A 10212-nucleotide genomic window follows, 5' to 3' on the forward strand; every position below is an offset into this window, starting at 1 on the left:
GAATCAATAATACTGAAAACTTGTGCAGGTTGTCCCTCCACTCCCCATTTCAGGATAATTGATTCCTTGGCTCTTTGAAGCAGTAATATCCAATAGTAGTGATGGGTCAGTCTAGACGCATATGTCGAGTTCAAAGAGCAAAATACTGTAGTTTCGCGCAGAGCTACAGAGTAATACTGTTGCGACAAGCTCTGATGTCGCCGCTCCAGTGCAGTGACTGTCACGTGATTCATGTAAGCAACAATGGTTCTAAACTTCACAGCGCTGTCAGTCCGTTTGAACGGGACGGAGCACAAACTGTAACTTTGACATTTACGACGCAATTTTCGCTAAATATTGACAAATAATGTGCATTGATCACTTCACTGACAATGTATTTTATCAACGTTTCTTTTTTGGAGCGGTTGAGACTCATTTATCACCGTTTCAAATCATAGACCTCTGCAAGCTAGCAGGGGAGAGGTAGCCTAAGCTATACCTTGTCCTCTATACTTAATCATGCCAGTTAAGATTAACTTCAGATCTACATCATTCAGCTGAGCCTGATGTTACTGTGTGTTCCCAGGATCTCCTCCTGTTGTCCCAAACACTCCATCTGTAGAAGATGTCATTCAGTCTGTCTGTTCTCTCTGTTCTATCTGTTGTCAGAAGGAAAATGAGTTGAATGGCTGAGCTGAATGAATTATTTTTAAAAAGCTTTAAATTACTCGGAAATATGTAGCTGTACACACTTTGGATGAATTGTTTTCCTTAAAAGACCTAATTATCCTATATTTGTCATGTGAACTGAATAGGGCTACATGCATCTGTAATCCTGTTTATTGTGCTCCAGGTCAAAAATATTAATCTAAACTTTTTCTGATTAAAACCATATAAAAAAATAAGTGTCAGATGTGCAAAAACAAACATATTTGCACCAAACATATTTTAAAATGTCATCAACAGGCCTTAATAAATAAGTCCTTTTACTGCTATTTATACTATTGGGTAGATTAATCTGCAACAATGAACTGTATTTGATTAAATTTAAGGGTTTAGATATTGTAGAAATGTGTTGAAGTTTTGAACTAATGAGGGTTGATCCATGGCAGTGTAGCAGCATAAATGGTATGCTGCCACTTTAAGACAGCCAATTTCAGCGTTTGTATATAAGTACGTCTCCACCTGTCATGAGGCGATTTGCGTCATGACGTCTACCTGCTCCTGTTGTTGCGGATGCTGGCTGCTAACTGTTCTCTGGTAAGCGTAGCTGTTTTCATTGTTTTAGTCGGCTTTAATAGCAGCCACTAATGTAAACTGTGGTGTGATGTCCGGGTTAGCCCTTCGTCTGCTGCACCTACGGATTATCAGGACCGATCCGTCCTTTGTGTGCGTTTTATGGCTGAAAGGTAAGGGCTAGCATGGCTAGGCTACCAACCGCCCCATATAAAGAAAGGCTCATATAGTGTTCTGTTACAGCTAACGGCTTGATCTTTATTTAGTGACCTGCTCAGATGGCGGTGCCATAACCTACAAGTTTACAGCTACCTGATTAGCTTGTCTGCTGACTTTCCACCTGGATGTCACTCGCTGCTGTTTTGGCTACTGGAAGATTAATTTAAGACCAACTTGGGTCTTACTCTGTTGGCTGGGACTTTGACTGTACCATTTTTAAATCGAATTGACTGAATTACTGTATTTGTTGTGACGCCACTGTTTCATCCAGGCTGTTTTTGTGTATTTCTTCCAGGAACCGAGACTCCGTGTGGTGGCGGTGGTGACCCCAGGTGGCGGTTTCTCGTGTTGTGCTTATTTTGTTGGAGCACCCTTTTTTCTCGTTTGCTGTGGTATTCAGCCCAAACCTTAGTGAACAACTGTCAAATTGTTTTATTTTTGTTATTTTAAAATTTTGGAACTTAAAAGAAATCTTTTATCTATTGACTTGTTTGGCACACTAATAAATGTTGTAAAACTTTTGAATCTTCTCTCCTTCTTGCAGTAAGACGAACATGTGTCCTTTTACCAATTCAGTTTATTAGAGTACAATTCCAGGTGGCGTTGTTGGTTTCCACTTATTACAAACTGACCATAGATTTAACATCTTAGGCCATCATGGTTCCATAATTTTAAAGAAATACAGGAATATGTTGTACTTTACAAAGGAGTATGATATTCTCAGCCAACGTAGTGATGGTAATCTTTCAACTGTTATGCAATTGATTACAAATGATTGATATTAATTCCTGAGGTAGTGCAGCATAGGTGTCAAAGTGATTGCGCCCCAGGGAGATGGCATAAAGGGACCATAATGCAAGGTGTGTAGGCCATTAATGGCTGTGATCAAGGTTGGTAGTGTGGCGCAAAACTACAACTAATTAGTGGGAACAGTTTCCCTATAATTTAGGCTTATTTATCTATTACGTTTGTTTTTATGTACTATTTCAGTAGGAAATAACATTTAGTAAACTAGTACACAAGTTTTTTTTCTGTTTATGAATAAGCCAAGGTGTTTTAAAGGCGTTTTACCGTATGTAACAAAAGATGTAGCACTGGTTGCATGAAATGGCATTGCTGGGCTGATGGGTCAAAGTTTCAATTGTTTCATAAAATGGTGGTGAATTTTAGTCTTAGTTTTCAGAGATGCAGGTAATGTAAGGTTTAAAAATAAACATTAATTTATCTTTATGAGTGGGACATATTTTGGTTTAAAATGAAATAAAAAATATATAAGATTTTTAAAGCAAAGGTTTTTTTTGCGCACATTCTTGTGCAAAAGGACATTGATGTGGGGAGTTTAGGAAGTATGTTACTTGACAAAACCAATTATAAAATATGTTTATGCATTTAGCAGAACTTTTATCCAAAGCAATTTACAATTTAAAAAAATGTATCTATATAGTATATAAGTAAACATTGCTGCTAATCGTTTACATCAACCAAAATGCAATAAGCAAACCAATGATCCAGTTTGTATTTTGAAACTAAATCATTCATTGTGTTTATTATACCATAACATGAAGTTGCATTATGACATAAATTGGGATTAAGGGTTGAAAATATATATTTTTTAAAAGGAATTAAGCAATTATTTTAGCAAGACTGATATAATACTTTTTTTAAAATGAGATTTTATAAGTTTTGTATAATTTGATGTTTTTATGTGCACATTCATGCAGGAATTTTAACGTAATTATTGTGAAGGGTTATCACAGGTAAATACCTTTATTTTGATAAGGTTGCGGATGGCGTCACTTTGGAGAATCTTCTTCGCCTTGATTCATTACGGCAGGAGCTTGTCACAGGTGAGGTGCTGAGCTGTAATAACGTTGTTTTATTTTATCTTGTGGTGTCAGCGATAATGTTATTGAGAAAGCCAAAAATAATGTGATGATATAAAACTAGGCAGAGTTTCTCCGTTACTCTTTGTCACCAGTGCGGGACGGCTGAATTTAGGAATTGCGTTCCAGCACGTGGCAATCATGTAGCTTAGTGAATGGTAAAATGGCCGACGCCAGGTAAGAATTATGTAGCTGGAAAATGGTTTTTGCGTTGTTCCATAGCGTTAGTGAAGAGCATCCGAGGGCTGGTAGTAAGCATGCATAATTACATGGTAGGTAGCTGTGGTACGTTAACTGAAAGTTGAAGCATTTTCTACTTGAAGTTATTGTTCAGTTAGCTAATTGCTAATAGCATGATTTCAGGTCGGTGGGACTTGAGTGGCATGAAATCCCGCGAGGCTTTGTTGTTTTCATGCGATATTTAATTGCAACACAGTCTATTTTAAAATGTTGTAGTTGTGTAAGAAAAATAACTTGTGAATATGTCATAATTGTTGATGATTTAGTGTGCTTTGATTCATTACGGCAGGAGCTTGTCACAGGTGAAGTGCTGCTTATTTGCTGAGCTGTAATAACGTTGTTTTATTTTATCTTGTGGTGTCAGCGATAATGTTATTGAGAAAGCCAAAAATAATGTGATGATATAAAACCAGGCAGAGTTTCTCTGTTCTCTTTGTCACCTGTGCGGGACTGCTGAATTTAGGAATTGCGTTCCAGCACGTGGCAATCATGTAGCTTAGTGAATGGTAAAATGGCCGACGCCAGGTAAGAATTATGTAGCTGGAAAATGTTTTTTGCGTTGTTCCATAGCGTTAGTGAAGAACATCTGAGGGCTGGTAGTAAGCGTGCATAATTACATGGTAGGTAGCTGTGGTATGTTGACCGCTGAGAAATAATCGGGGAATAACTTGTTTGTCTGAGTAATAACAGCATTGTCGATGCTTGCGCTGGTTCTTTTATTATTGTTACGCTGAGTGTCTTTCTGTGTGTCTGTGCCATATGCGCTCTGTCTGTTCTCTGTCGCTGTGTTCGTTTCTCTGTAATCATCCGACATGAATCAAAATAAAGTACTTTGTGGCACCATTTTTTGGAGTAAATTGCGAGTCAGACTCGGATTTAGAAGCTCGTACATGGGTGGGGGGTGGGGGGGGGGATAAATGATATTTTTTGGGGTGTCTTAAGAAACTTTTAATTTCATTTTGATAAGATTTTGGCTTTGGAAAGCACAAGATTTTTTTAATTAAAAAAAATATTTGGCATTTTTGGATATTTGTTGCATGTTAGACCAAATGTTGTGTTTTTAATAAGCATTATCAGTATGTGTAATGAGAGTAATTCCAATGTAGAGTAAATTGTGTATTCTACTTTTGAGCACTATTGCCACCTGCTAGCGTGTCTTTGCTGAAGTGTAACTGTAGTCAGACTATGCAAAAAGCAATGTGGAATTATGGCAGTTGGCCTAAGTGACAATACAGTTTGTATAATAATATATATGTTATATATTGAATTGTGACACTTACGTACCCTGTCACCGACCACCTAAAAAGTTCAGGGTCAGGATTTTTATTACACTTTAAGCTCTGCAGTTGCATTTAGAATCAGACCTATCTTTATGACTAGTGGAATGAAGTGTCAAAAAGCGGTTTGTTCTTGCACAGGCGTGATGGTGGAAACAGGAAAGACCCAACTCTTTAGAGAGCATCTCCTGTCCTATACTTGCAGTGTTTCCCAACCCTGGTCCTCAAGGCACACTGCCCTGCATGTTTTCCATGTTTCCCTGCTCCAGCACACCTGATTCAAATGAATGGGTCGTCCTCAGCCTTCTGGAGAGCTTTAAGACCTGACCCAATTATTTGAATCAGGTGTGCTGGAGCAGGGAAACATGGAAAACATGCAGGGCAGTGTGCCTTGAGGACTAGGGTTGGGAAACACTGTCCTATAGCACTGACCCTGTACTTTGATGTTAGCTGTAATGTTATATCCTCATTTCTGAGTCGCTTTGGATAAAAGCGTCTGCTTAATGCAGAAACATGGCATAAACAATGTGGAAATATGGCAGTTAGCCTATGCCTACCTCATGTTTTAGTATCATAAGGAAAGCACAAGATTTTGTGAATTAAAAAAAAAATTGTTTGGGTTTTTGGATATTTATGTTGCATGTTAGGACAAATGTTTTTTTTTATTTTTAAATAATCATTATCATTATGTGTAATGAGAGTAATTACAATGTAGAGTAAATTGTTGCCAGTGGCTATGTAATGTGCACCAGGTTTGCGATTTGACTTTTGAATATGTTGCAGAGCTTGGTACTAATTACTTTTTTATGTTTTAGATACTGATACAGCATACCACTGTTTGTAAAGGTGAGTAAAGGTTATGCACTAAGATGTTGATGTGGTAAAATGCGTTTGTCTTAGATTTTTCTTTTCAAGTCTTTTATGAAAAATATATAGAAAAAATAGTATTCTAACTTGGAGTAGTATTGCTAGCTACTAGCATGTCTTTGCTTTGCTGAAGTGTTATGTGCAGTCAGTATGTAAAGAGCAATGTACACACTTAAGACGATCCAGACTCTTTTCACGTGTTGTTCCGCGATGGTGGAATGACCTGCTGAGCGCTACCAGAACAGGGGCGTCCCTGAATATCTTCAAGAAACTCTGGAAGACCCTCAGAGATCATCTCATGTCCTAGCACTGACCCTGTACTTCCCTATACGCCTGCACTGTATTTGTACACTATCACCCTGTCCCCTTTGAAAAGTGTTTTCCTTCTATGTAGCTTATTAGCTTTGATGTTAGCTGTAATGTTATATCCTCATTTCTGAGTCGCTTTGGATAAAAGCATCTGCTTAATGCAGAAACATAGCATAAACAATGTGGAAATATGGCAGTTAGCCTATGCCTACCTCATCTTTTAGTATCATAAGGAAAGCACAAGATTTTGTGAATTTAAAAAAAAAAAAAATGTTTGGGTTTTTGGATATTTATGTTGCATGTTAGGACAAATGTTGTTCTTTATGATAACCATTATCATTATGTGTAATGAGAGTAATTACAATGTAGAGTAAATTGTAGCTAGTGGCCGTCTAATGTGCACCAGGTTTGCGATTTCACATATAACTCTGACTGTTTAAATCCAGGCTGAAAACAGTTCTGTTTAGCTGTGCATATGACACCTGAAAGTATTTTATCTGCACTCTTCACTTTTAAATTAATTAATTAATGATTATTTTGAATGGGTTTCTTAATTTTTATTATTATGATTTTTTTATTTTTATTATTTTTTTAATGATTTTATTGCCTTCTTGTGTTGCTGTGAAGCACTTTGAATTGCCTTGTGTATGAATTGTGCTCTATAAATGAAATTGCCTTGCCTATAATAACCTTTTGAATGTGTTGCAGAGCTTGGTCCTAATTACTTTTTTATGTTTTAGATACTGATACAGCATACCACTGTTTGTAAAGGTTATGCACTAAGATGTTGATGTGGTAAAATGCGTTTGTCTTAGATTTTTCTTTTCAAGTCTTTTATGAAAAATATATAGAAAAAATAGTATTCTAACTTGGAGTAGTATTGCCAGCTACTAGTATGTCTTTGCTTTGCTGAAGTGTTATGTGCAGTCAGTATGTAAAGAGCAATGTACACACTTAAGACGATCCAGACTCTTTTCACGTGTCGTTCCGCGATGGTGGAATGACCTGCCGAGCGCTACCAGAACAGGGGCGTCCCTGAATATCTTCAAGAAACTCTGGAAGACCCTCAGAGATCATCTCATGTCCTAGCACTGACCCTGTACTTCCCTATACGCCTGCACTGTATTTGTACACTATCACCCTGTCCCCTTTGAAAAGTGTTTTCCTTCTATGTAGCTTATTAGCTTTGATGTTAGCTGTAATGTTATATCCTCATTTCTGAGTCGCTTTGGATAAAAGCGTCTGCTTAATGCAGAAACATAGCATAAACAATGTGGAAATATGGCAGTTAGCCTATGCCTACCTCATCTTTTAGTATCATAAGGAAAGCACAAGATTTTGTGAATTTTAAAAAAAAAAAAATGTTTGGGTTTTTGGATATTTATATTGCATGTTAGGACAAATGTTTTTCTTTATAATAACCATTATCATTATGTGTAATGAGAGTAATTACAATGTAGAGTAAATTGTAGCTAGTGGCCGTCTAATGTGCACCAGGTTTGCAATTTCACATATAATAACCTTTTGAATGTGTTGCAGAGCTTGGTACTAATTACTTTTGTATGTTTTAGGTACTGATACAGGATACCACTGTTTGTAAAGGTGAGTAAAGGTATACACTAAGATGTTGATGTGGTAAAATGCGTTTGTCTTAGATTTTTCTTTTCAAGTCTTTTATGAAAAATATAGAAAAATAGTATTCTAACTTGGAGTAGTATTGCTAGCTACTAGCTTGTCTTTGCTTTGCTGAAGTGTTATGTGCAGTCAGTATGTAAAGAGCAATGTGGAAATATGGCAGTTAGCCTAAGTGACAACACAGTGTGTATATGTATAATAATGTATATATGTTATATATTGAATTGGTACGTACTCCGTGACCGACTAATGGAAGGAAGTGTCAAAAGCGGTTTGTGCATAGGTGTGATGGTGGAGTTTGAATGTATGAAGTACTAATGGTAGGATTATTACACAAAGTACTTAGAATGCATTATAAGTATTGATGTTTAGCAAAAAAGTATAGTGTAAGCAAAAATATTTCATGTCTTCACCATGAATAAGTGAAATGCCATGGTCACACTGAATAAAGTTATAGACCAGTACATGATATATACATAGTCAAATAATTTGTGGTTGATATTTAAGAAATGTCATTTTTGAGATGCGTGTTGTTGTTTTTTTGGGAAAAGGGTCAAAGTGTACATTTCCACGCGTGTATTGCAGATGGGACGTTCCAAAAAATCTGCGGCTGCAAAGAAGAGACTGGCTGATCGTGAGCTCTCAGAGGTGGTTTTTCACACGTCTACAATTTACCACTGATTCACAGGGTCTGGTGCAAGGAATAGTTGTGTTAATAGCACTAACTCAAGGAAAACAGGCAGCTATGCAAAATAAGTGATGTCACTTGTAAATTTATTTATTTACTTACATTAAATAAATTTACAAGTGACATTGTAATTTTCCCCTTCTTAGGGAATAATGCAATCTCAGTGCTATGCAATCTTTTACTTTTTTTTTTTTTTTCTCCTACAAAAAGCAGCACATGCCAGTTGATGTAGTGAGGTGTAAAAACAGTACGTGAGGTTGTGTATTGACAGTAGGAAAATTCAAATGAGATGTCGGAGGGCGTGATGTATTATGTGCTTAAATACAGCAAGAATGAGGTGTGTTATGTGTAAATAACGCTGTTCAATTTGTGTGTTGCAGGTGTGTTCCACCAAAAGAGCAGCGACTGGCACCCAGGATGACTTATGGTCTCCTGGAAGCAAGGTTGGGCGTCCTTGCACCTGGAAAGCCCAAACATCAAGCTGGCCTGAAAAGGCGCATGACAGAAATGTTCAATACAGAAATGTTCAATACAGAAATGTTCAATACAGAAATGTTCAATACAGAAATGTTCAATACAGAAACGTTGCAGACTCCCCACTCTCAAACTCTCAAACAAGTGCTGAAAAGTTCTCTACCAACTTGCAAAAAACTTCTTTCCAAACTGAATCTCCAAGCTCTCTCTCTCGTGACTCTGCTATCAAGCTATCCTCAAATAATGCATCTTGCATGAATGAACCCAATGTTACTAATGAGTGTGTTACTTTGACTCAGCCTGATTTTCCAGAGAGGTCTTTCCTGACGGGCTCCTTTCATCAAGGTGATGTGCGTTTTGGTAACGTGGGCAACAAGCAGTGCGGTGCCATCAGTCTGACAGCTGTTCTGAAATCCAAGATGAAGAACGTTTGGACCTGGGAAACTGGAGATCTGGATGATGTTTTAATAAAGGGAACTCTGTTGTACAAATCCATGAGTGCACATGAACAAATAAGAGACCATGTTGAAGGAAGGGGTTACATTGCTGTGTCAGAATTGCCTAGACAACACAGGGTGTGGAATTGTGATTTTGCATTAAACTTTGGAGATTCTTACACTGGGTTTGTTTGTGTTGACAATTATGATCCTGCTTTATGTGATGTGGCTTTGCCTTTTGATGAAGCACTGCAGCGTGCACTGTTCACTCATGATGCTTGCTTGTTGACTATTTGTGGAAATACTTGTGCCATCGTGAATGGAGAGACCAGATTTGCCTTTGTTAATTCTCATGCAAACACCTGGGTTAATCACAAAGGTCAGAGGGTAAGTTGTGTTTCATACTTTAGCTCTGCACAGTCACTGGTCAGCTTTGTGTATGATTATGCACAATCGTTTGGCGTAAGTACACCACGGTTTGAGGTAACAGGAGTGAGTGCTGCGGTAACCAGAACTGGCAATGAACGGCCATCACAGAATGTCACATCCCGAGGTAACACGGCTACGTTGAAGCATGCAAAGGTACGTCAGCTGTACAGTGATGCGGTAACAGGATCAAAAGGTTTGCACAAACATCAGACAGCTACAAGTTGCTCATTCACGTCAGCTACAGTTCCAGGTAATGCAAACAACCAAACTGTGCCCACAAAGAGTGAATCGAACCCGAATACCAGACCTTTGTACAGCGATGTTTTGAGACGTGTTGTAAGTAATGTTTCACCAAAGCCTGAACGTGTTCCTGAAACTCTGTTGGGTAAAGATGACACCAAGCTGACGGCTACAATCGATCTATCAGAGGCTGCACGTAATGGTACTGGACAAAACAAGGTAAATCGAAAACAGACTTCTGCAAAAAAGACTAAACGTGCTCAAACAAAAGGCGATTTTGGACTGCACGAGACAACTTG

General features: G+C 37.8%; 1 protein-coding gene and 1 long non-coding RNA gene across 2 annotated transcripts in view; one reads left to right on the plus strand and one right to left on the minus strand.

The window, feature by feature from the left end:
* Positions 1-10212, minus strand: part of tenm2a (teneurin transmembrane protein 2a) — a 254018-nt gene that overhangs the window by 186191 nt on the left and 57615 nt on the right. The gene's annotated exons all lie outside the window — the stretch shown is intronic.
* Positions 7439-9411, plus strand: LOC142397220 (uncharacterized). The gene is made up of 3 exons (XR_012772683.1): positions 7439-7612; positions 8231-8293; positions 8714-9411. It is a non-coding gene; the product is annotated as an uncharacterized LOC142397220 (long non-coding RNA).

This window comes from Odontesthes bonariensis, chromosome 13 (assembly GCF_027942865.1).
Source record: "Odontesthes bonariensis isolate fOdoBon6 chromosome 13, fOdoBon6.hap1, whole genome shotgun sequence".
NCBI classification, from domain to species: Eukaryota; Metazoa; Chordata; class Actinopteri; order Atheriniformes; family Atherinopsidae; genus Odontesthes; species Odontesthes bonariensis.